This window comes from Phoxinus phoxinus (genome assembly GCF_949152265.1).
Source record: "Phoxinus phoxinus genome assembly, chromosome: 23".
In the NCBI taxonomy this organism is placed as follows: Eukaryota; Metazoa; Chordata; class Actinopteri; order Cypriniformes; family Leuciscidae; genus Phoxinus; species Phoxinus phoxinus.
In genome coordinates this window covers 18,579,563-18,601,672 of record NC_136898.1, presented here as the reverse complement: position 1 = coordinate 18,601,672, position 22,110 = coordinate 18,579,563, and the positions used below count along the sequence as shown (strand labels likewise).

At 39.7% G+C, this 22,110-nt stretch overlaps 1 protein-coding gene across 3 annotated transcripts in view; it reads right to left on the bottom strand.

Moving 5' to 3' along the window:
• Nucleotides 1-22,110, bottom strand: part of gnaz (guanine nucleotide binding protein (G protein), alpha z polypeptide) — a 71,191-nt gene that overhangs the window by 41,970 nt on the left and 7,111 nt on the right. The window contains exon 1 of one of the 3 annotated variants that reach the window (XM_079600563.1): nucleotides 10,471-11,229. The exons of the other annotated variants lie outside the window; for them this stretch is intronic. The gene's annotated coding sequence lies outside the window, so the exon portion shown is untranslated. Of the gene's footprint in view, nucleotides 1-10,470; nucleotides 11,230-22,110 lie in introns of those variants that run through there. 3 annotated transcript variants of the gene reach the window in all.

The window sequence follows — 22,110 nt, the reverse complement described above, 5'->3', positions numbered from 1 at the left end:
GCTTAGAAGATTTTAATTATGACAGGTTGTGAAGATTGTGACAGAGTGTTAGGTGAAGCAGTGAGACAAAGCTTTATGAGAATGAATTAGGAGACATGGCGTCGGGTTATCAGGATGAAGTCGTTCTGCATTATGACTAATTACTAAATCAGTCAAGGTCAGAGTTTTTCCTCTTATCTTCGTCTGAAGTCACGGTATCTCAATAAACCACTGAGCTTCACTGAAAGCTCAATTAGTTATATGTCTATATATAAGCAAAGCTACTCAACTTTAGAAAGTCCAGGGGCCACGGAGCAAGAACATTTCAGCCTAAAAAAAAAGTTACTTGCTAGTTACCTCTGTCTAACTGGAATATTATACTGTGAGTGCAGCCAGATCTCATGAGAAAATGTAACTATTTTATGAGGTGGCAACTTCATATGAATTCATACAATGTGATTCGTATGGAAACGTAAAATCATGTAAGTAAGCATAAAGGTCAACCCCTAAACCGTTTTTTTTCTTCTGAAAATCAAATCGCATTGTAAATTACCACCTTGTAAAATAGTTCTGTTTTCTCATGAGATAGGGTTGCACTCACAGCATAATATGCTAGATAGTTACCATGCAGCTAACTTGCAACTTTTATTTATTTGCCAAAAGCATTTGGCAATCGGTGAATGTTAATTTTGGCCTCTGGCCAAGGTCTTTAAAAAGGTTTTTATGCGCACTACGGAAAATACACACATGAGTGAAGCGTTGTGGAAAGTAGCATATTTAACATGTTTATGAAGTTCAGAGTGTTCTAGGCATGTGCGTTTCATCACGTCTGGATGAAGGGATCGTATGCATTGGAAATGAGTGTGGGGGCGTCACATGATGAGCTTCAAACAATCACATTTGTCCAAAGCTTTGTACACTCATGGCCCAAAACCGACCCAAGATGTCTTGCTCAAAGGACACAGCTTTGTTGTACCACAGTGCAAACATCAGGAGAAACAATGAGTGGCAGTGTTTCAGTCAATAGCGGCCCCAAAACAGAGGACTCTTGATTTGGCTGGGGCCGGCGTTGATGGTGGGCGACTGTATAGCAGATCTGTTTTTGTCATAAAGGGTCCCATGAGAGGTAGGGGCATGGCCTGGCCCCTATTAAAAGTGTTGTTTTCAGTCACATGTGCTTCTTGCCCTGACAATGCATGTCTGTGTACTGTGAATGTTTTTGCATAGCTGCTAATGGGAACCGTCTATATAGGGGAAACCAGAATGAAGAGGGAGAAATGGTGTAGCAACTATTGGTTGGACTTTAAGTTCTGAGCCTAACAGTCTGTGTTTGTCCACAACCTTTTAACCTCAGCTGCTGTCAAATAAAGGAAAACAAAAGAGGTCTGACCAAGCTCAACAGCGACATGTTGCTAATCTGTCTTCGAGCACTGCTTTGGTTGTGTGTAATGTTCAAATTCAGGCTTCGATAAGATATGAGTCGTTTTGAGGCACAGCATGTTTCTGAAGGAAGGGGTCGGTTTATCTCTGCGCTAGCCCTAGCTGCTGCACTTAGCTGGGGTGTGATTTCACTATTCACTGTAAACACAGACCGTGAGGGGGAGTATCGGCACAAAACTGGCCAGAATGATGCTTATGAAAGGTTGTCAGACAAGAATGTACCTGACTTTGAAGGAACATGCAACGCTTGCTCTATCAATACAAGTTATAGCATAATGTTGATTACAATCACTTTGCCAATAAATTATTTTAAAGTGGACCTATAATTCACTTTTACATGGTGTTTGAACATAAATGTGTGTCGGCAGTGTGTGTGCACAACCACCCTATAATGGTAAAAATCCACCCAAACCTCTTTTTTAAATCCCCATAAACCATAATGAGTGTCTCAAAACAAGGGCTGGATCCAAAATCGCCCCCTATACCATCAAATAGGGCGTTATTTGAGGGGACATCCATTTGTAGTGATGTCCGAAACCATAGTGGACGTTATTGATTGCACTTATTCAATGCTACATTGCACTGCAATAATGAGTGTAACTTGCCGTTTACGTTCACAGGCATAACCGACTGCGTTTATGTGAACTTTTTGTGTTTTTGACATAACCTTGTGTGTATTTGACAGCTTAAGCACAATAAGACGAGAAAGAGAACTTAGTTTAATACTCATGGGAGTATTAAACCATCCGTCTGACATCCAGCTCTCTGTGCCCATGCTTCAGGTGTGTGTGTTCAGAAAACCACATTTCAGAAGTTTACACTGATATGGCTTTAAAACGCATGCAAATAATAAACTTTCATGACGATGACCAACATTTTGACAGTAATGGTTGATAGTGTTAACTGTCTAAAGGTGTGGTCACGTTAAATTTAGCAGGAAAAAAGGTCTGTATGTGAAGTATGAAGCACTGCTAAGATGGAAGCTTTCTGTTGGTCACTGCAGAAAATTCACTGGACCAAATTCAACTCATTGCAAAAATCTGCGTGGGGAAATCTTTTGTCCTCGCGTGAAATTCCAGATCATGTGGATTCCTATCAAAATGGCATGATTTTACTCATGAAAATTGGCCCACCAGTGGTAAATGGCTGATATAATGTTGCTATATATAGCACCACAGATCTTTTCTTCTACATTATGATGTACATCCAAGTAAAACAGATGGTCCTATCTGGTTGCTGATTGGATGGAGGCAGATCTGAATGCGAGCTTGCGGTTGATTGTAAGAAAGGGACGGGGTTAAAGTGGACTTAATAAATGGAAAAGGCCGGCATATGTCAAGAGAAGAGAAGTCTGAGGGTTCACCAGAAGATCCATTTATGGCATATTGATTAAAAATTACATCAAAACAAATAAAAGAAAAATCAAAACACTTGCATGAATGAATCGTTCACAATAAGATCTAACGTGCATTTAGAAAATAGGGTGGATTTCTAATTCATGCTGACTCCGGAAACCAGTGAAAAATATTGATGACTCCTCTTGCACTACACTGATTTTTATCTAATCAAATGCTCTCTAGAATGTGAATGTCCCTCCCCCAATACCACATGCAACCAACTAGCAAGCAGCAAGGCATGTTTCACAGCTGTAACATTGCTAAAGCCTAGGGAGACGAGTTGTTTAACACGTCCCACCACAACTTCCTGTTTCAATAGGAACATACAACTTAGGAAATATAAGACTACACACGTTAAACAATTTCATGTGGTCTTTAACTTGTACTGAACCTGGAATATTCCCCTATGCACAAAACATAACTGTAGCAGTATGCTAGCACAGCAGTTTGACTATCATCTAGCTTTAATAGTTCAGGTAGCCTATTTATTTGACAACTTTGGCAAGGTTAGACTTACTCAAACCCTATGCATCCTGTGGAGCATCTTTGTATTCGTCTGCATGGCCATAACAGCGGTCATATGACTGAAGGAGAGCTCATGGGGTGGTGGCACCCCTCCACCTACCCCTCAGTCATATGACCGCTGTTACGGCCATGCTGAAGAATACAATGATGCTCTGTGCGTAATGAGAACAGAAAAGAGGACCCTCTTAGCTCATCTACGCTCGGTCACACACACACAAATACTGTAGGACAGTTCTTGCAGCGGTCCCAGAAGAAAATTGCATCGCTCAGAGGTGCTCTTCTATAGTCCGGAAGACTTAATGGAGTTATGATTCATTTAAGCGTCAACTGTTACGTCTATTATCCATTAAGTCTCCTTAATTTGCTTAGAAATAAGGCAGGAATAAATGGAATGTATTGGAAAATTGAATTTATGCAAATGAGATGCAAACGAGATGCAAACTGTTTACATACAGTAAGAATATGGTGGCACCTGTAGTGTATATAACATAACAAAAATATTGAAAAAATGTATATATTAATTATGCAAGTAAAAATGGGTGCGGGCGGGCGGGGGGGGGGGGGGGGGGGGGGTATTGGCAAGCAAGGGACTTAAGTAAAATATTCAATATTTTCTAGAGATTTGTGATTGCTTTCCTATCCAGGTGTGATGGCAATACTTAGCAATTACGGTATTTCTCAATCCATTCATACTAATGGCATAATCCCTAACTGTATAATCTGTATGAAAATACCTCTCAGCTCATCAAACTCTGACTGATACATTAAAATTTTGTGTCATTGATGTTGGATGCAGTTCACGTAAGCGGGAAATGTGATTAAATGACCGCACGTGTATAACTTCATCTAAATAAATAGCGAATAAGCCAGTTGATATGCTGGATGCTTTATAATCGAACATGTCATTATGATGCATTACATTATTATGTGATTTTTTTGGTTAAACCATTGTTTAATTCAGGTATTGTTAAAGCTTCTAAAACCACTTCCCTGGGTGGCGTGTGTACACAGAAACGATGCAAACACCTCAGAGTCCCTCTCCCCGTACCTGCTGACCTAGATAAGAGTACGTGTCTCCTCTTCCTGCCAAGTGCCATTTCCGAGTGATAGAGCCAGACGTCGCATACAGCCACGCTTGACCAACGGCTCATCCAACATGCTCACCTTTAGTTTTAAAACATCGTGAGTGCAAATGAGTTTCTATTTGTCAGGTTAATTTAGTCCATGTTTAAATACTTGTACCTATTCCAGTTTAATATGTACAGATGACTATAAGTAAGGCATTCGTTGGATGATGTACCTGAAAAAATTAAAAACTGGCTCTGTTTCTCTATTCCGACCAGCCCAACATAGCAACAGCTCAACCAATGGAGTGAAGCTGGGGGAGGGGCTATCTGTTTGTCCAACCAGTGGCAGAAGGAGGAATGTTCAGGAAACTGGTTTGAAATTATCATTATTTTTGCAGTTTCATTTGGTGATACTAATGGAACAAAAATTCTTCTGTAAAAGTATGAATATTTACATAATCCTTTTTTTTTAATAATTTTTTTATCTTCTCTAAAATAATAGGCTTAATAATCATAAAATAATTTTTAGTTTAAAATGTATAATGTTTAATTACATAGTGAAAAATACATTTTGATTTAAGTACAAACATTCCATGTAGTTTCTCACTTAATGAAAGAATAAAACTTAGTCTTGAAACGTATATAATAGATACAAAATAATTTAATTCAAAAGATATATATATATATTTTACATGAAATATATTGTCACACTGCTCTCACACACTGTTTGAAATTCCAAAAAAAGTAAAACAATACATTTGTATAGTATTTATTAATCTTTGTTAACATTAATAAAAACACAATAGGTTTATATTAACAACTCTTGGTTTTATTAATGTATTAGTAAATGTAATTAACTATGACTAAAAAATGCTTTGAAAGTATTTAAGTTCATGTAAATATTCTTATAAGAACAAAACAGAATATATTCTGTACTGCAGATAAAGTCCAAAGTAACACTGTTTCTGAAAAGCCAAAATAGAACATGTCATTTCAGTTCTCGAACCTACTTCCTTCTGCACATTTTAACACAGCATTATGAAACCTTTTCTTGGTGATATGCAAAACTGCACTGTGGAACAAACTGCTGATAACAACTGTACACAAAAGCCAATACTGAGTTGACTCATCAGGAGAAATGTGATCTTGACTACAGAATTAACAGTCGGATCCATTTCATCCTGCTGATGTCATGACAACTGTACTTTTGTGCCAAATCACTTTGCTTTGTAAATGAACACGCATAAAGGTGCAATAAGCAAACATGTAAAGGTGATACAGATACAAACTTAGCATGAATGGGAGGGTGGCTTTGTTTAAAGTTTAAACAGTTGCCTTTGTCTTTTGACTTGCAACCTTAAGTAACCAACCAGAACACTCTGGCAATCATCTACTCCGTAACAACATGCTAAGAACCACGCCTGTACACCTATACAAGTGTATAATGTTTATCGCGTATGATCACCAAGAATATATCCTTGTTCAAATGGGAATGGCATAAGCAGGGCCTGTTTGTTTAGTTCACCGTAACATGAGGTCAAGCCTGTCCCACTTATGGCAACAAATCGGGCTACTTTTTCTTCCAGACCGAATGAGCATAAGCTCCTGGCTTTACTTTGAATCTTCCAACACTCTTCTAATGATCTTTAAGCCTTAACAGACCCAACTTAATACTTGGATGTGACTTATATCATATAGAATTCCACTGTGCTTCTTATAAGCAGGCCACTTGGTTATAGCTAATGGCTTGTTTCAATTCAACAAAAGGCCTCTCTCACATGTGTTTCTATAAAACAAGGGCCTGATCACCTCTTGACCCCAAACTTGTCAGAGTGTTGGGTTTTCCATGCTCTCACTGAGAAAAGCCCTTTCAGTCCACTTCACCAAGCTACTCCAATTCTAGCCAATCTATATCAGAAGACAAGTCTTGCACAATATGCACGCTGCATTTTTTCAATATGATATCTCTTAAAGAGAAACTCCAGCTGAAAGGAGAGCTTATTATTTGTCATATGTGGGATTGGAATTGTTAATCAGAACCTTCATGTTGTTCATGAGTTTATTCCATGGGACACAAAAGGAAACATTCAAAAAAATTTACTGGTCACATTATTTCCTTGAAATTACAATGAATGAGGACTAAAATCTCAAAAAAAGGATGCAGAAGCACCATAAAAGTGGTCCATAAAATAACATAACGGTTATTTGAAGTCTTTACAGGTTTGTAGTATGATGTCCGAAGGGATCACTCTGTTGAGTCAGATCTTTTTATGAATCAATTGACCCAGTTCATAAAACCTGAATAATTCAGTCCACATTCATTGTAAGTACATGTAAAACATGGTCTTCAGAATTTCATCCTTTGTTTTTAAAGAAGAAATATTCATATTTTAGAACAACACGAGGGTGAGTAAATTATGACTGTAAAGTTTAATGTAAAAAATGTGTAATTTGTGCAAAAAAGCCCATTTTTATGCCATTAGTAGCACCAGATTACGGCTGAGTTCCAAAATCTCACACTCTTTTAAGTATACTTAAAATATAGTTATAAAATTTAATTCTCTATAGAGAATACTTATTTTGAATAAGTAACTTCTTCACAACTGCTAAAAGTATGTTTAATATAGTATGAATGCAATTCGGACATACTACATTCGCCATGTTGTTATTATCATGTGACCTACCAGCGTCAGTTGCGTCGCTTCACTGCCATTCACAAATTATCTCCCGTGGCCTCATGGGATAGTAAAGTGTCCATTGTATGCGCACTTCAGAACCTCTCTGGAAGTAGTAGGTCATCCGGGGACTTTTTGCCTACTCTTTTATGAGTATTGTGAATTCAAACATACTACTCTTGTCACATACTATTTTTTGCCTAGCCTACTGTATAGTAGGGATGTAGCGATTTCGGATGCAGTCATTGACTGTTTTTTAAATCAGTTTCCAAACACTCTGTCCATCTTCCATTGGTTAGACAAACAGATAGCCCCGCCCCAAACTGACACCATTGGTTGAGCCAGTGTTGCTATGTCAAAACGCTCAAAGACTGAAATGTTGAAAGTACCACATGTGTTACCATTTTCTGGTAATTCAACCTATTCTGCACATTCTCTGCACATTAAACTGGGATAAAAGACATTATTTTAACAATTTACACACATCATCTTTAAGGACATAATGATGATAAATTCAGAAAGACTGACCGACTTCCTGAGTGTAGATTTAGATTTTAGATTTAGCATGCTTGTAACATGCTGCACATTTGAGCTATTAAATAATCACCATTCGCTTTAAGCACTATTGATGATCTAACTAATCTGCAAACCTTTAAAAATGTCACACATTTTACTGCAAAACAGTCAGGAACATAAACAATCATAAACAAACAACGTGTCAGGAATGATAAATAAAACTAATTACTGTTTTAATAAGCAGTACCCGTTAGAAACTGTATCCTCAATGGCAGATGTGTGATTTGTCCTGAGCATTAATGAACAGCTGGCTATCAGAGCATGTAAGGTCACCAGCGAGGTGTTTTGCCAAACCACTACTGCGGTGCCAAAAACTGGTTATGATCATTCAAGCTTTCACTCTGAAAGCAGCATGTGTATATTTTGGCATTTCTCTTTCAAGAATGTTCCTATCAATGTTGAACCTAGACTAGAATTTATTTCTCCCGATTATTTTCATGCATCCCATTTTTTGTCTTTTAAGCATACTCTCAATAACAAGGGCAGAATTATTTAGTCTCCATCAGACTTATGTAGTGTGACGCCACAAATTAAACGCTCCAGTGAACACTTCAGTGACAGAAGCATGTTGAATAATAAATGTGACTTTCTTTTGTAAAATATGAATTAAAATGGAGTTCGCGTGCATGCCGTGCTTTGCTATCAAAGCGGCAAGCTCAGGTATTTTTAAAACATGACCCAAATGCATAACAATCCGACGTTCTGTGCTTTAGATGGTTTTGTTTACGGCATAATTTCGGTTCACAGTTAAATGAGCTACCTGGCAATCAAGTGAAGTTTATTTTTAACCACCATTTGAGACTGAGCTTTCATTGTGATCATGTTGTTGTTGACGTTTACAGTGTTTGAATATCACTGACATTGATGCCTGTGTTTTGACATCCATGATTTTCCTCGCATTCTTATAAGCAAATGAGGAGCAATATTAAAATGAGGGTGCGCCTCCCATAACAGCCATCATTTTAGACGACAGCACAGGATGTACCAATATTAACTGGTTCTTAGCTGATGTTGCACAACCATCCTGCAGTTTGGTCAGTTTGTGGGTTGTGTGTGAGTGCGTGTGTGTGTGTGTGTGTGTGTGTGTGTAGGGAGGGATGGAGGGGAGGGGAGGGGAGGGATCTGCTCATAGCAGTATCTGCTCATCTTTGTAGTCTGTGTTTTCCTGTCTTTATGAGTAACAGCATCTTTACTGTATTAGCACTCTGTTGAGCAACACCGGTGCTACTATGCTGTAATGAAGTGAACTTAGCTAGCATAACTGCTCGCTGGCCTCACCAAACCTCCCCAGAGGAAAATCATACTGCTCAACGGTTGCTCTGTTATAGCTCAGGAGTTCTCAGCTACATTTCATTTAATGTAGATGTTTCTCCTAAAATTCCTTCGGAGAAACGAAAATGCACTCTTAAAAATAAAGGTTGTTTTAAAAAAAAGGCATCTGTGGCATCATAAACCTTTCTATTGCACTAATATTCTTTAGAGTGTAGAAAAAGGTTCTTTAGATTATTAATACTAAACAAAGAGATTATTTTAAGCGCTGTTGGTTAAACAAAATGTATGGTATCGCTTTGAAAAACCCATTTAGGAACCTTCTATTTTAAAGATGCTAACAGCGTAAGAGTTGTAAGAGCAATGATATCAATGTGGATACCATAGCTCAAATTATTCAGTATAAGAGGAAATTATTGCGTTTATATCGAAACTTCTGACTTTGGCATCTAGGCACAGTCTGAGACACTGCTGAGAAACTCTCTACATGCCAGAGTCTTTTACTCAAGAGAAACAAACTCTCTTTACTCAAGAGAGGCAATTTGCTTTCCCTTTAATCGCATTGCTATTTAGGAGAAACAATGGAGATTTTAATGAGACTTCATTTGTAATGGGTCCGTGGGCCTCCCAGAGTCCCCGTACATCCGTTCCCTTGCTTGTGGCGGGTTCTCGCAAAGCCCTCTTAGGATATATTTTATCTTTCTCTCTCCTTTCATTTTTTTTGTACCGCATCATCCTCCGCCCCTCTGCCCCTACTATCTGTCCACCATTATACCCCCACCCCAGCTAACCCCTCCCTGTGCAGGTTCCCTCGCACACATGCACACACAACCCTGTCACTAGGCTACACTGCCCTCCGCTGCCCTAATAACAATCCCAGGAATTTTAGACAGGGCAAAAATGCTTCAAATGACACTTACTGGGGAAGGGAAGGGAAGGGGGTCTGCCGACGGGGGAACCGCGAACCCGCCTCTGGCACACGCAAACACATCAATGGGGTGAAAACGCGCCGTTGTTTAACGTTGGGGCAGTGGGAGTCAAAGATCAGCAGGAGGTATGGCCGAAAGGAGAATATTGACACGGGCTTTCGCTACACTGCCAGGAGAAACAGCAGCCCTGTCTTTACACTGGGTGTGCACCTTATTCAGCTCCTTCCATATTCACCAGCCAGCAGAGCGTGGCATGAACACACTACACCTAGTGCACTGCTCCATTTGAGATTCAATAATATGTGACCATTTAACATTGCACACGCTGAATCACTAGGTACGATACGTGGGCAAGAAACTGAAGATGCTTAGTCCTTAAACATACACTCGTGAACCAATCCAGGACTCATGGGGGCTGCTTTAGCATCATCCCTGAGCATCACCTCACAGAGATGGAGGAAAATACCATTCTCCTGCCCGAGCTACTAAACACGGTTACATTCCCAAGCCAAAAACAAAACCCAAGGACACAACCAGGGAAGCTAGCCTTGGTGTAACAACAGGAATAAGGGTGTGTGGAAGGAAGAGTGAAAAAAGGAAAATATTTCCTCACCGTTTCACCGCTTGCCGTCCATTCACCAGCAACACTGCAGACAAACATTCGCTTGGGAGGCAGAGGGAGCGCGCGATCCGTCCCCTTAGTCCTGAATCTCCAACATCCTCAGATCCGCCTGAATCTCCTCTCTCACATGCACTCATTCACTGTCGCTCTTTCGTTGTGTCGTGCTCTCTCCTCCTCTTGTAATTGTCGTGTGCTATTTCCCCTCTTGTTAGCTCCAAGGCAGTTAAGAGACACTGCAGCGATGGGGGAGGAGGGTGTGTGTGTGTCTGTGCGTATGTATGTGTGCTTGTGTTCAAGTGTGTTCGTTCGTGAGTGAGGGAGTATGAGAGCAAAGAGGGAGGAGTCAGTGGGGATAGAGGAGAAGAGAGGGGAAAACAGCTAGTAGGATTAAATCCAGAGGAGAAAGAGAAAGCAGAGCGGAGTACAGAGAGGTTTCTGGAGGAGAAAATGCAAGCCGTATCGCAAAGAACGACGGGTATGATTTCTCTGTGTGCATGCGAGATATGGCAGATGTTCTGCAGCCCTGCTGGTTTCTCAGCCAGCTGCAAGAGTCGGTCCACAGCAGGGTTGGTTGCGATTCATTGATGGCTGAAAGAGCTTGTAGGAAAATGATACAGCGCGAGAGATAGAAGCAAAGGAGGGAGTTGAAGGAGAGAGAGGAGATGACGGCAAGGGACCAGGAGGGGGTTGGATAATGCTGTAATATGTTGCTTCTGTGCCAACTGTTTCTGTGACAGAATGACCACTTCCTCTGCAGTCATTGGTCCCCTGCTTATACGGATAGATGTGCTGACAAATAAAATATCCAGCAGTGGCTCGTGGGTGATTGGAGCATGCTCCCCTTCCCGCCCCCTGTTGAAGCAACAAGATTCTGCCTCACCCCAGGCAGCTGAGGACCACATCCAGTGCGTTTGCGCCTTGCATCCCAAACAACACCTCATGGACACTAACATGCACATGTTTGGTTGCACTACACGTTCAGAGAGGTGTAGGGAACATAAAGGTGCAACCTAAAGTACAGTTTGGGAAATGTCTGTAGTCTAATGATTTATCTTGGTGTAAGAAAAAATCAGTAGTCTTTGATTGCAATGCCTAGTGTGACATAATTACTTATAATTGCCTTTGCGATGAATCTTAGCCCTCAAAATGGTATCTTTGAACCTCATTTACAGCTAAAAGGTTTTTAAAAGTAATTTACGGGTACAAATTACTAATCTAAGTTACAACGTTGTCCCTTTAAGGGTACTGCCTATGTAGTGACAAGCTGTTGTACCCCTTAAAGGTAAAATTTTTGCACTACATTGTATCATACAATCTGACAAATGACAACTAGGTGCACATGCAATTATTCTCATTGGGTTCTCTACTTACATGGTGGTCTTTTTGTTAGTCTCTTTTCTGTAGGTGACTGTCTTCGGTCATGTGTGAGCATCAGTGGATGATTAATGAACAAACTCTGACATCTGATCCTATCAGATTGTGTCGCTGCCCTGTTGCTTCCTTTGTATACAGCTGTCAAACATGCCCAACGCCGAGCAAAGGCAACGTGATTTCCCTTCAGAATAATACACTAAAGAAAACATGAAATATGTAAATTAAATATCCAAAACAGTTTTACCATTCTCCTGCCTCCTATCATTATTCCTTCTAATACCTAAACTGTAAGGCCTTCCATGTATTTTTTTGTGGATAATTCAAACCCACAATGCATTACAATAAGCTCAGTGGGGAAAAAAACACATCCAAATTAGATAGACGTGACAGAAATGTTGATTTAAAAAGTTAGTTAATTTTAAATATCAACAAAAAATAGTTTTATTTAATTGTAAATGTACTATTTGAACAACTTTTTGTGTTTTTGCTCATTGCTATGTTGCTCTGAGTATCACATTGTTAGCAAAAGCATTATGCTAATGCAAGTATTTGGACACTGACCACTGGAAAGACATGTGTGAAACATAAAAGTGTAGATATTCTGAATGAAAGTCTATTGGGTGCAAAAGGCATCACGTAAACATATAAAGGCATCAGTTTATAAAGAAAACAGCTACTTAACCACTCAGGACATATAATAAAAATGTGGTGGTGGTGGTGGGGATCGGCGTGAAATGTTTACATTGCATGGACCTGAACATCACAGCCATGATCGGTTTGTGTGGGATTAAAATTACAACTGTACAACCATAATCATTGCACCACAGGGGCCTGGTTAAATTAGCCTGGTGTGAATGATCACGGCCTGAGCAGTAAAGTAATATACATCAAGCAAAATCGAAAAACCAACTGTTATGGCATAATTTCAAACGAAATCAGGCCAAATGTTTCGCTGCATCCGAAATCACATACTTATATAGTAACTTAAGCAAAAAACTGTATGTGACAAAAGAAGTATGTCCGAATTCAAAGTACTTATAAAACAGTAGGTAAAAAGTAACCAGATGACCTACTACATCCGACCTACTTACTATCCCATGAGGCCACATGAGAGGATTTGTGAATGGCAGTGAAGCGACGCAAGTGACACTAGGTCACGTGATAATAACAACATGGCGACTGTAGTACGTCCCGATTAAATTCATACTACACACACAGAGCTTGACATTAACACCCGCCAAATGCAGGTTAATTTCAGCAGTGGTGTGTAATGCAGTCACGCTAGACACTTTGGCGGGTTTAATATTATATATAATATACACTTTTCAATTGTAGTGTTTTAAAAAGGCATCTGAAATAATTAACTAAGTGCAATGTAGTGGCAGAAAACATGGATTTATATATATATATATATATTGATATTGAGATATCTGAAACGCTTCCAATACTCATTTTCCGCAGAATAGATTCATTACATTTATACAGTGCTTTTCTATACTCAAAGCGCTTTACATGAAAGAGGGAATCTCCTCAACCACCACCAATGTGCAGCATCCACCTGGATGATGCGACGGCAGCCATATTGTGCCAGAACGCCCACCACACACCAGCTTACTGGTGGAGAGGAGACAGAGAGATGAAGCCAATCAGTTTAAAAGGGGATGATTAGGGGGCCATGATGGACAGAGGCTAATAGGCATTCCCTCAGATTTTGTGCACATGCCCAAAGTGTGCGCACATAAAGCCGCCTCTCAGTACTAAATTTAGTTCTTTTTTGCTGCTTATTGCGCATAAACAGTCAAACACACACAAGATAATGTCAAATGGCGAGAATTCACGTAAACACAGTCAGTTATGTTTTAAGTGAACGTAAACGGTTGAGAAAGAAATAGCATCTGTAACAGTATAATAGATCAGTGCACCAGGACTTAAAGTGACAGCAGCCTATTATCAGGTATATCAAATTATGAGATAATTTTTTTGAAATATCTATATGGCCAGTTTTCCGCATGGTGTCAATGTCAAAATTGCGGCCAGTGAGCAAAAAAGTAACGAGGGCTGAGTGTGTTTTTCACGCTGAAGCGTTGAGCGCTCAGCGTTTTTTAAAGGTCGCCGAGAGTTGAAGAATATTACATTTTGGGTAAAACGCAGCGCTCATCACTGTCACCTTTTACCCAACCGTCCAATCACAGTGGAGGAGGGGCGGGACTAATATCACACCGACCAACGGCTACATTCTGCTTGTACAACGTCAACAGATGACAACAACAACAAGCATAATAACGGAACAAAATAATTTAAAACGAGCCAGAGAAAATACGTTACGTTGTATTGACATTTTAATATAGAGTCAAATGCCAAAACGCTCCCAAGCGCCCATAGCTAGACGTTTTCAGCTGGCTAAAAGCGCTTTGGTGGACACACGGCCTTATTCTTTTTATAAAAAACGGAAGTTGTAATGAAAGAGACGCTGACACTGTTTTAATACCATGGAGTACCAAATAGTCATGTTTAATACCAGAGCTGCTTGCTTTAAAGCAATATGTTGTATAAAGCGCCATATAAATAAACATGACGAGACTTGAATGAAGTGCTGAATAGCAGAGCTTGTGCAAACATATCTACATCACTATGATCAGATGCTTTTTAACTGCTGTGTTTTCACCGCACATATTTACGTGTGGATGTTGCTGGATGTTCGCTAACAGTACCACTGCAAAATGATTTCAAACTTCTTTTTGAAGTACGAAAAGGACTTAAGAATAAGGAGCCGTAATGTTTTGTTGCAAGCCAAGTACATGTTGCTGGGCATGTATACTTGTCTTCTGGGTGCGAATTGATGCTACATTTCTATAAACAGCTCTCCTGTGGGAGGAGTGATGTGTGTGCAGTCTGTCCATGCAGGCAAAAGGAAAAGTCTGGCATATGAAAAATGCTGTGCAAACCATCATGTCACACAACAGTGTCGGGTTGGCCCTCGCATCTCCTTGAGAGAGCAGGGAACATGAGTGTATGTAGCCTACATCATAAGTGTCTTATTGCTTGAATACACCATTTCATCTGATCTCACAAGCCATACAAATTCATGTGGGCCACATTTTCATGTATTTCGTTTTTTTTTTCAATCACATTTAAAAAGAAACCGCTTGCCTAATCTACTCATGCTCGCTGGGATGCAATTCACAATAACTGTCTTTGCACGGATATTACTAAAGGTTCAATTCCAATTGGTTAAGCATTTTATTTAATTAGAGCTATTTAAGACCCATGTGTTCAGTTGCTTGCACCATGTTTAATAGCTTTCAGTGCATTACAACTGCACAAGCACAACCCTAATGAACCTGTGGTTGTGCTGTGTGCAGGACGGTGCAGGGCCGCACTGAAAGGGTTTCGGGGGAAATAGATGTCACAGTCACAGACGAAAGACGTGACCTCAGGCTTATGTCTTATCAGATCGAACCAAGCAAAGAACGACATTGTCGAGAACTATCTGTGTTGTAGTTCCAAAACATTATCGTCAAGGTACATTCTACAAATATGACATTAGTGGCACAAATATTATGAAAACGGATGTTTTATAAAGTATTATCAATGTAAGATTAGCCTACCATGGAGCCTATAGAATGCGATTATATCCCACTAAAATTAAAGATATCAAAAATCCCCCTTTATGAGTATTTGTCTCATATTTATATCATGATATAGTTAAGCAACATCAACCAGCGCAATATCACATGAGTCCTATTTTGTCCCAAATAGCACGAGTGCAAACGTAATATCCTACTGATTTTATACAACAGTTAAAAAAATAAAAAAAAAGTTAATATTGTGACATATTTTAGAGACACAATATTGTCTGCTTTTGTTCAGTTTTGCCAAAGAAAATATTACTCATAAAGCCAGAGCAGAACTCTTGTGCATCTTTGGGCGACACACAGCAGTGCTATGTTTCTGAATGAATCCGCGTTTTAAGCGAATCAATAGGGTGAACCCATGATTCAATGGCCCATTCATAAAGATAGCCATTTACTTTATTCCTGACTGAATCAATCATTTATCAATTTAGACATTTACCGCCACCTACTGGCACTTTTAGTTTCTTATTTAGTGTATAATGATTCAATGGCCCATTCATAAAGAGAGGCATTTTGGGGGCAGCCATTCTGAGTGTGGGTTACTTTACTTGGCCTTCATGCCACTTTTCACTTTCATTTACTTTCATTTTGCTTGAACGAATCAAATGAATGAATGAATGACTCAATTAACACATGACATTTAATTTACTTTAACCCTTGTGCATTGTTCAAATTCTCATCCTTTCATTATGTTCGTGGCTGAAAACAGCCCCAACAGCACATAAGGGTTAAATTGAATTTCTCTGCCAATTTTGATTATAAATTAATTTGATAAATAAATCTCCACATTGTGTAATTAATTAGATAAAAAATTGTAATCGCTTGAAAGCCCAAATATATATATATGTATAAATATATATATTATATACAATATTTGGTCTTAAACTAGGCAGCCAATACTGAGTGTACATACATATTTATATATATATATATATCCATCCATCTTCTTCTGCCTATCCGGGGCCGGGTCGCGGGGGCCACAGTCTAAGCAGAGACGCCCAGACTTCCCTCTCCCTAGACACTTCCTCCAGCTCTTCCGGGGGGACACCGAGGCGTTCCCAGGCCAGCCGGGAGACATAATCTCTCCAGCGTGTCCTAGGTCTTCCCCGGGGTCTCCTCCCGGTGAGAGGCGCCCGGAACACCTCCCCGGGAAGGCATCCGGAACAGATGCCCGAGCCACCTCAGCTGAGCCTCTCGATGCGGAGGAGCAGCGGCTCTACTCTGAGCTCCTCCCGAGTGACCGAGCTTCTCACCCTATCTCTAAGGGATCGCCCAGCCACCCTGCGGAGAAAGCTCATTTCGGCCGCCTGTATCCGGGATCTTGTCCTTTCGGTCGAGGAACATAGATTGATCGGTAAATCGAGAGCTTCGCCTTGCAGCTCAGCTCCTTCTTCACCACGACAGACCGGCACAACGACCGCATTACTGCAGAAGCTGCACCGATCCGTCTGTCAATATATATATATATATATATATATATTAGAGCAACTCACTATAAATTAGATTACATTCAAATATATATATAGTGTTTTAAGATTTTCAGCCCCTTGTCAAGTGGAAATTTTTATTCTGACTAAAACAGATGTTGCATTTAGTATTAATGATCTATGACAGAGAAAAATGCTTAGTGTAGCAATACTTGTAAGGGGTCAATGGCTTACTGTCATTGCATTACTCCATGTGTTTATAATTTTAGTCTCGGGTTTCAACACATTTCACAACTACTGTACTAAACATTTCTGCATTCAGCATTTGATTCCACATAATTATAGCAGTCTCTATCCCTCTGTTTGTCTGTATCTCTCATTCTCCATCTTCCCCCTCTCTCTTTCTGCCTGTCTCCGCGCCTCTCTCGCTGTTTCCTGTCTCCCTAATCCGTAATCCTGTGAAAATCGCTCAGGCGAAACAGGGCGGCTTTGATCAGGCTCTTATATCAACGGTGGCTTCGGTGTCAGCTCACCCGGATTCCACAGAACCCTGGAGCCCAGGCACAGGCGCTCCTGACAGCAGTTCATCAACGCCCAGACACCATCATCCTAAATGATGCATCACAACCTCCCTCTGGATTTTTCATTATTAAACAGACTCATTTAGGGGATACTGCTATGTAAAGATCCCATTAAAAAAAAAAATCACATGACGAGTGCAGATCAAGACCCTTGTTAGTGCCGAATGCATATTCAACATATATTATTCACATCGGGGTTATTATAGTTAACTGAAACTAAAACTAACTAAAACCATTAAAAAAAAGGCCATTTTCACAAGATGTAAAATAAATCTCTGATGTCCCCAGAGTGTGTGTGTGAAGTTTTAGCACAAAATACCCCACAGATATTTTTATATATCATGTTAAAGTTGTCACTTTTTGAGGGTTTGCAAAAACACACCGTTTTGTGCCTGGCCCTTTAAATGCAAATGAGCTGCTGCAGAGGGCGGGGTTTCAAGAGCTCATGTGTGTTAGCAGCTGCGATTCATAGACACACTTCTGTCTTTAATGTTAAAACGGAGTCAGACAAAGATGGAGAGACTCAAGAAGAAGTGACAACATGTAGAATGCAACAGGACGTCTCTGAATTGTTAGTTGATCAATTTATGTTGCTGATGTGGAGTTAACTATCTTCAATTAGCATATTCTGTCATGGTAATCCATAAATCGCTCGTATAGGAACTGTTGTGAGATGCACACAGAGTGACTTTCTATTGCATGTGAAAAGATGGATGCTAAAGTTTGAGCTGACTCACAAATGTACTCTTAGGGTGTTTTCACACCTGAAAGTCCGCACCAAGTTCCGAACCAAAGTTCATGTTTTGATACATTTTATACATTCGGTAAGTTTTGGTTTGGTTTCACACTGCGATTATGCGAGTGCACTAAAGAACTTCACATGACGTGCTTGCGTGCTGTCGTCATCATCTATGTGCGCTGCATCTCGACATTGATTGGTTTGTAAACGGACGTGCGTCTGACGTCAGCGTGTTGTCAAATCGGCGGGTAACTTTGACAACAATGAATGAACGGACGCATATCGTTGAAACTTGTTTTATTATGGTATTACTACCTGCAGCACCAACTATACGCAAGGCTAGTTCAAATTCGCCAAATGAACGTCCTCGTTGTGCAAACATTTGATCGTCGCCAGCAGGAAAGGAGAAGACTGCAAGCGTTTTTCCAGTTGACTTATGTCGTCAGACCATATTTCAAATTAAAACCTTGTCTCCTCCTCTTCCCATGTGCTACCACGGCTCACTTTTCCTGCTATCTTTGTCTTCTTCGGCTACGCGGGAACCACTGGAACTTCCTGTAAATGGTCTGAAAGTCCGAACCTTACAGAAAATGCTTTCACACTATAACAAACCAAACCTTTGTTCAGTTTGATGCGGACCGAGACTACCTCTTTTCATCGGACCAAATTTCGTCTGTTTGGTCCGGACTGTGGTCCGGGAGAGGTTACACACCTGTAATTTTGGTTCGGATCAAACTGAAAAGACCGAAAATCCGGACCAAACATAGGTGTGAAAGGGCCCTTGTACAACAACTTTTCCTCTTCTCAGCATGGACTGCGTGTTCCCGGGAGCAGGGTTTATGTACATTTTAGGGTTGCTGATGTCACTAACCCCGGAGGAATGTCGTGTAGTCCGTACCAGCCGTTTGTTGTAGTCCTTTTCTTTAAGGCGAGACACGGCAGGCAAAAACATAGTTTTTTTTTTCACTGGTCAATTTTGAGATTTTGGGCTATTTGTCTTCAATAACATGTTTTCTTTCAGACTTGTGCTGAAAAAAAGTCCAAAATACACATGTAGGTCTTTATTTTACTACACTTTGTCTATTTGCGTCAGTAGATTTCTCTGAAATTCAACAAAAGTTGCCGTTCTAAATCAACGCGCTGCTCCGCGATCTCTGTGTTCTTCCTTTAATCACGCACATGTCTGAAAAGCTCTCTCTCTGCTGTACAATGCTGTCGGGTCCAAATATGGTCATTTCCTTTTAATCAGTAACCAATCGTGAAAGTAAAATGGGCATTTAACCCTAAAAGCGAAATCTCATTGGCTGATATCAATTTCTGACAACCTGATTGGTTCAGATGCATCACGTGACGCGCTCTGACACTCAGATGTGTGTTTTTGACTGTTTTTCTGCTCAGTTGAAGGCCATAAATGCTGTGTTTATAAGTTTTGATGTGATTTAGGTCGTTTGTATTGTTGTTGCTAATGATTTGATAAGATATTGTGTCAGTAAATAGTTGTTTCCACTAAAAAAGTATGATTTTTTACATTACAAATCTTTAAATGCCTTTTTCTCAAAATGACTTTTCTCTCATACTCCAAGTCCGAAATCTCCTCTTCAGTAGCACCTATACACACCACACTTTCCAGTCTTGTACCTAGTTATATTATGAAGACAATTACAGAGGGATTTGTAAATATATTTTTCCTAGCCTGATTTATATAACATTTTATTCCAAAAAACATGGCGAAAATACATTTTTTAAGGCTATTGACAGTATATTCTGTTTTACAGGATAACAAAAGTAGATATCCATAAATCCCTCTGTAATTTTTTTGCCATCTAATATGTGAATACAATGAAAAAATAATTTTGAACCTGGCTTTATCCAATTCTGAGATTTCGGTTTTTAAAATATAGGCAAATTAGCGCATATTTAATTAGATAATGCCTAATTTGCATATTTAAACAATAAATTACAGAAAACTTGTAATACATTTTTTTCTCATCTTAATGTAGGTAATCAACTGGGAAAGTTTCATGGTGATATCTGCTAGTTACAAATATTTCCCTATTCACCTGTAGTGTCTCGCCTTAAAAGCAAATATCTTCCTTTGCTTTGAACTTTGAGTGTTGTAACTTTACAGATGTTGTTTATGCTCAAACAGCAACATTACACACTAAAGTTAGAAAAGTTAAATCATACTTTACCACCCCTTTAAAGTCCTTCTGTAGTCAATAATTTGATCCCTTAAAACTTGACTTTGATCATCAAAATTACATATTTGAGTATTTTTTTCCTTAAAGTCCCTGTAAAGCCAATTCTAAAAAAAATTTTTTTTTTAAATTAGCAATCTACATTAAAATCTGTTGATTGAGCTTCTCTTGTATTGAGCCAGGAATATTCTTTTAATATGCATGTGCTGAAGCAGCAGGTGTGGCGTTTGTTTTGCGCTGCAGGTCTCAAACCCTCTGCGTGTCTGCTGTTGAGGAGCTTTGCTCGCCCAGGGGATGCAGACTTTCCACACAGTGATATCTCATACCCTGACGGGTAACCAGGGTGTCCATTAGACATGGACAGAAACGTTATACTCAAGGGAACTTAGCAAACCCAGACATCTTATCTCGTGAGTTAAGCATAGTATTGGGTTTGTTGTGTGTTAAAGGAATCTGTTTTATGTCAACAGTCCAGTAAGGTTTACGTGACCTGAGCTTTACTGACCTGAATTTACATGATATGTATTATGCATGAATCATTTGCCCTCGGTTTCACACGTGTTCTAGCAGAATAAAGGGTTTTGAGAAATGTTTTTCTTGCATGGGGTCTTTTTTTTCATTAATTCCACTTGGTTTTGCAGGTGCATGCGATCTGTAATCGGGTGCTTTGTATCAGTGCGTGAGCAAAGGTGCACCCCAGCTGTGCACAGGAAGTAGAGCATCTGATAGTCAACCACCTCGAGGAGCCTCTATCTCCTCCATCTCTGTCTGCAGTTTCAGCCACTAATAGTGATCAGTTCCCGTCACCACTGTTTTTTCCGTTTAAGTCTGAAACCAGATTGACGGCGGTGCAATTGGCTAATGGGAACGGATGTCCAATGATGCATGTTGATTCAGATGAGGATCATTAGTCTTCACATTGTCAGCGGGCTGTAAAGAAATCCCTTATTTAAGCCATGATAAGGAAAGGTTCACCCTCTCCCCAGTTATGACCTAGATAGCATGCCAAAGCTAACACATTACTCTCCTTTCTTCTTAACCATGCATTCACTTTCACTTTTGTCTGTACAACACATTTGTGTCTATGCTGCACCACAAACAGAAAACAGAATAAAAATAGATGAATAAATAAAAGTTGGGATGAAAGGGAAATTCACCCTATCTATTTTCTAAATACATATTATTGTAAACAATCAATCCACTAATCCACCGATGATAAACGGATATTGACCTCATCAAGTCAGAACATAGGATGCCAGATTCACAAATGAATCACTCTTTTGAATCAGTTCTTGTATATTTACTTATTACTGTTGTTGCCAACAAAAGATAACCTTTAAAGTCGTAATCACATCTTTAATCAATATAACTTTTCACAGAACTACACCTCCCTCTTGCAGCTCATCTCTTCTCTTCACTGATGATGTTTACGCGAGGGCGGGGCAACCTGTCACTCACATGAGATCCTCCAATAGCAAACTACAACCATCCGACCATTCAATCAAATCCCGGCCTACATTTTTTCTTGTTCCAGAAGACGTTTTACTCAGATATATACGCCACAATAAGAAAAAAAGACCATCACAACTTCCTTTTTTACACAGACTTTAAGGGTTCTCTGCGGTTTTCTGCCAAAATCAAAAGCTCAATGTTAACTGTTTGAAAATGAATAGGATG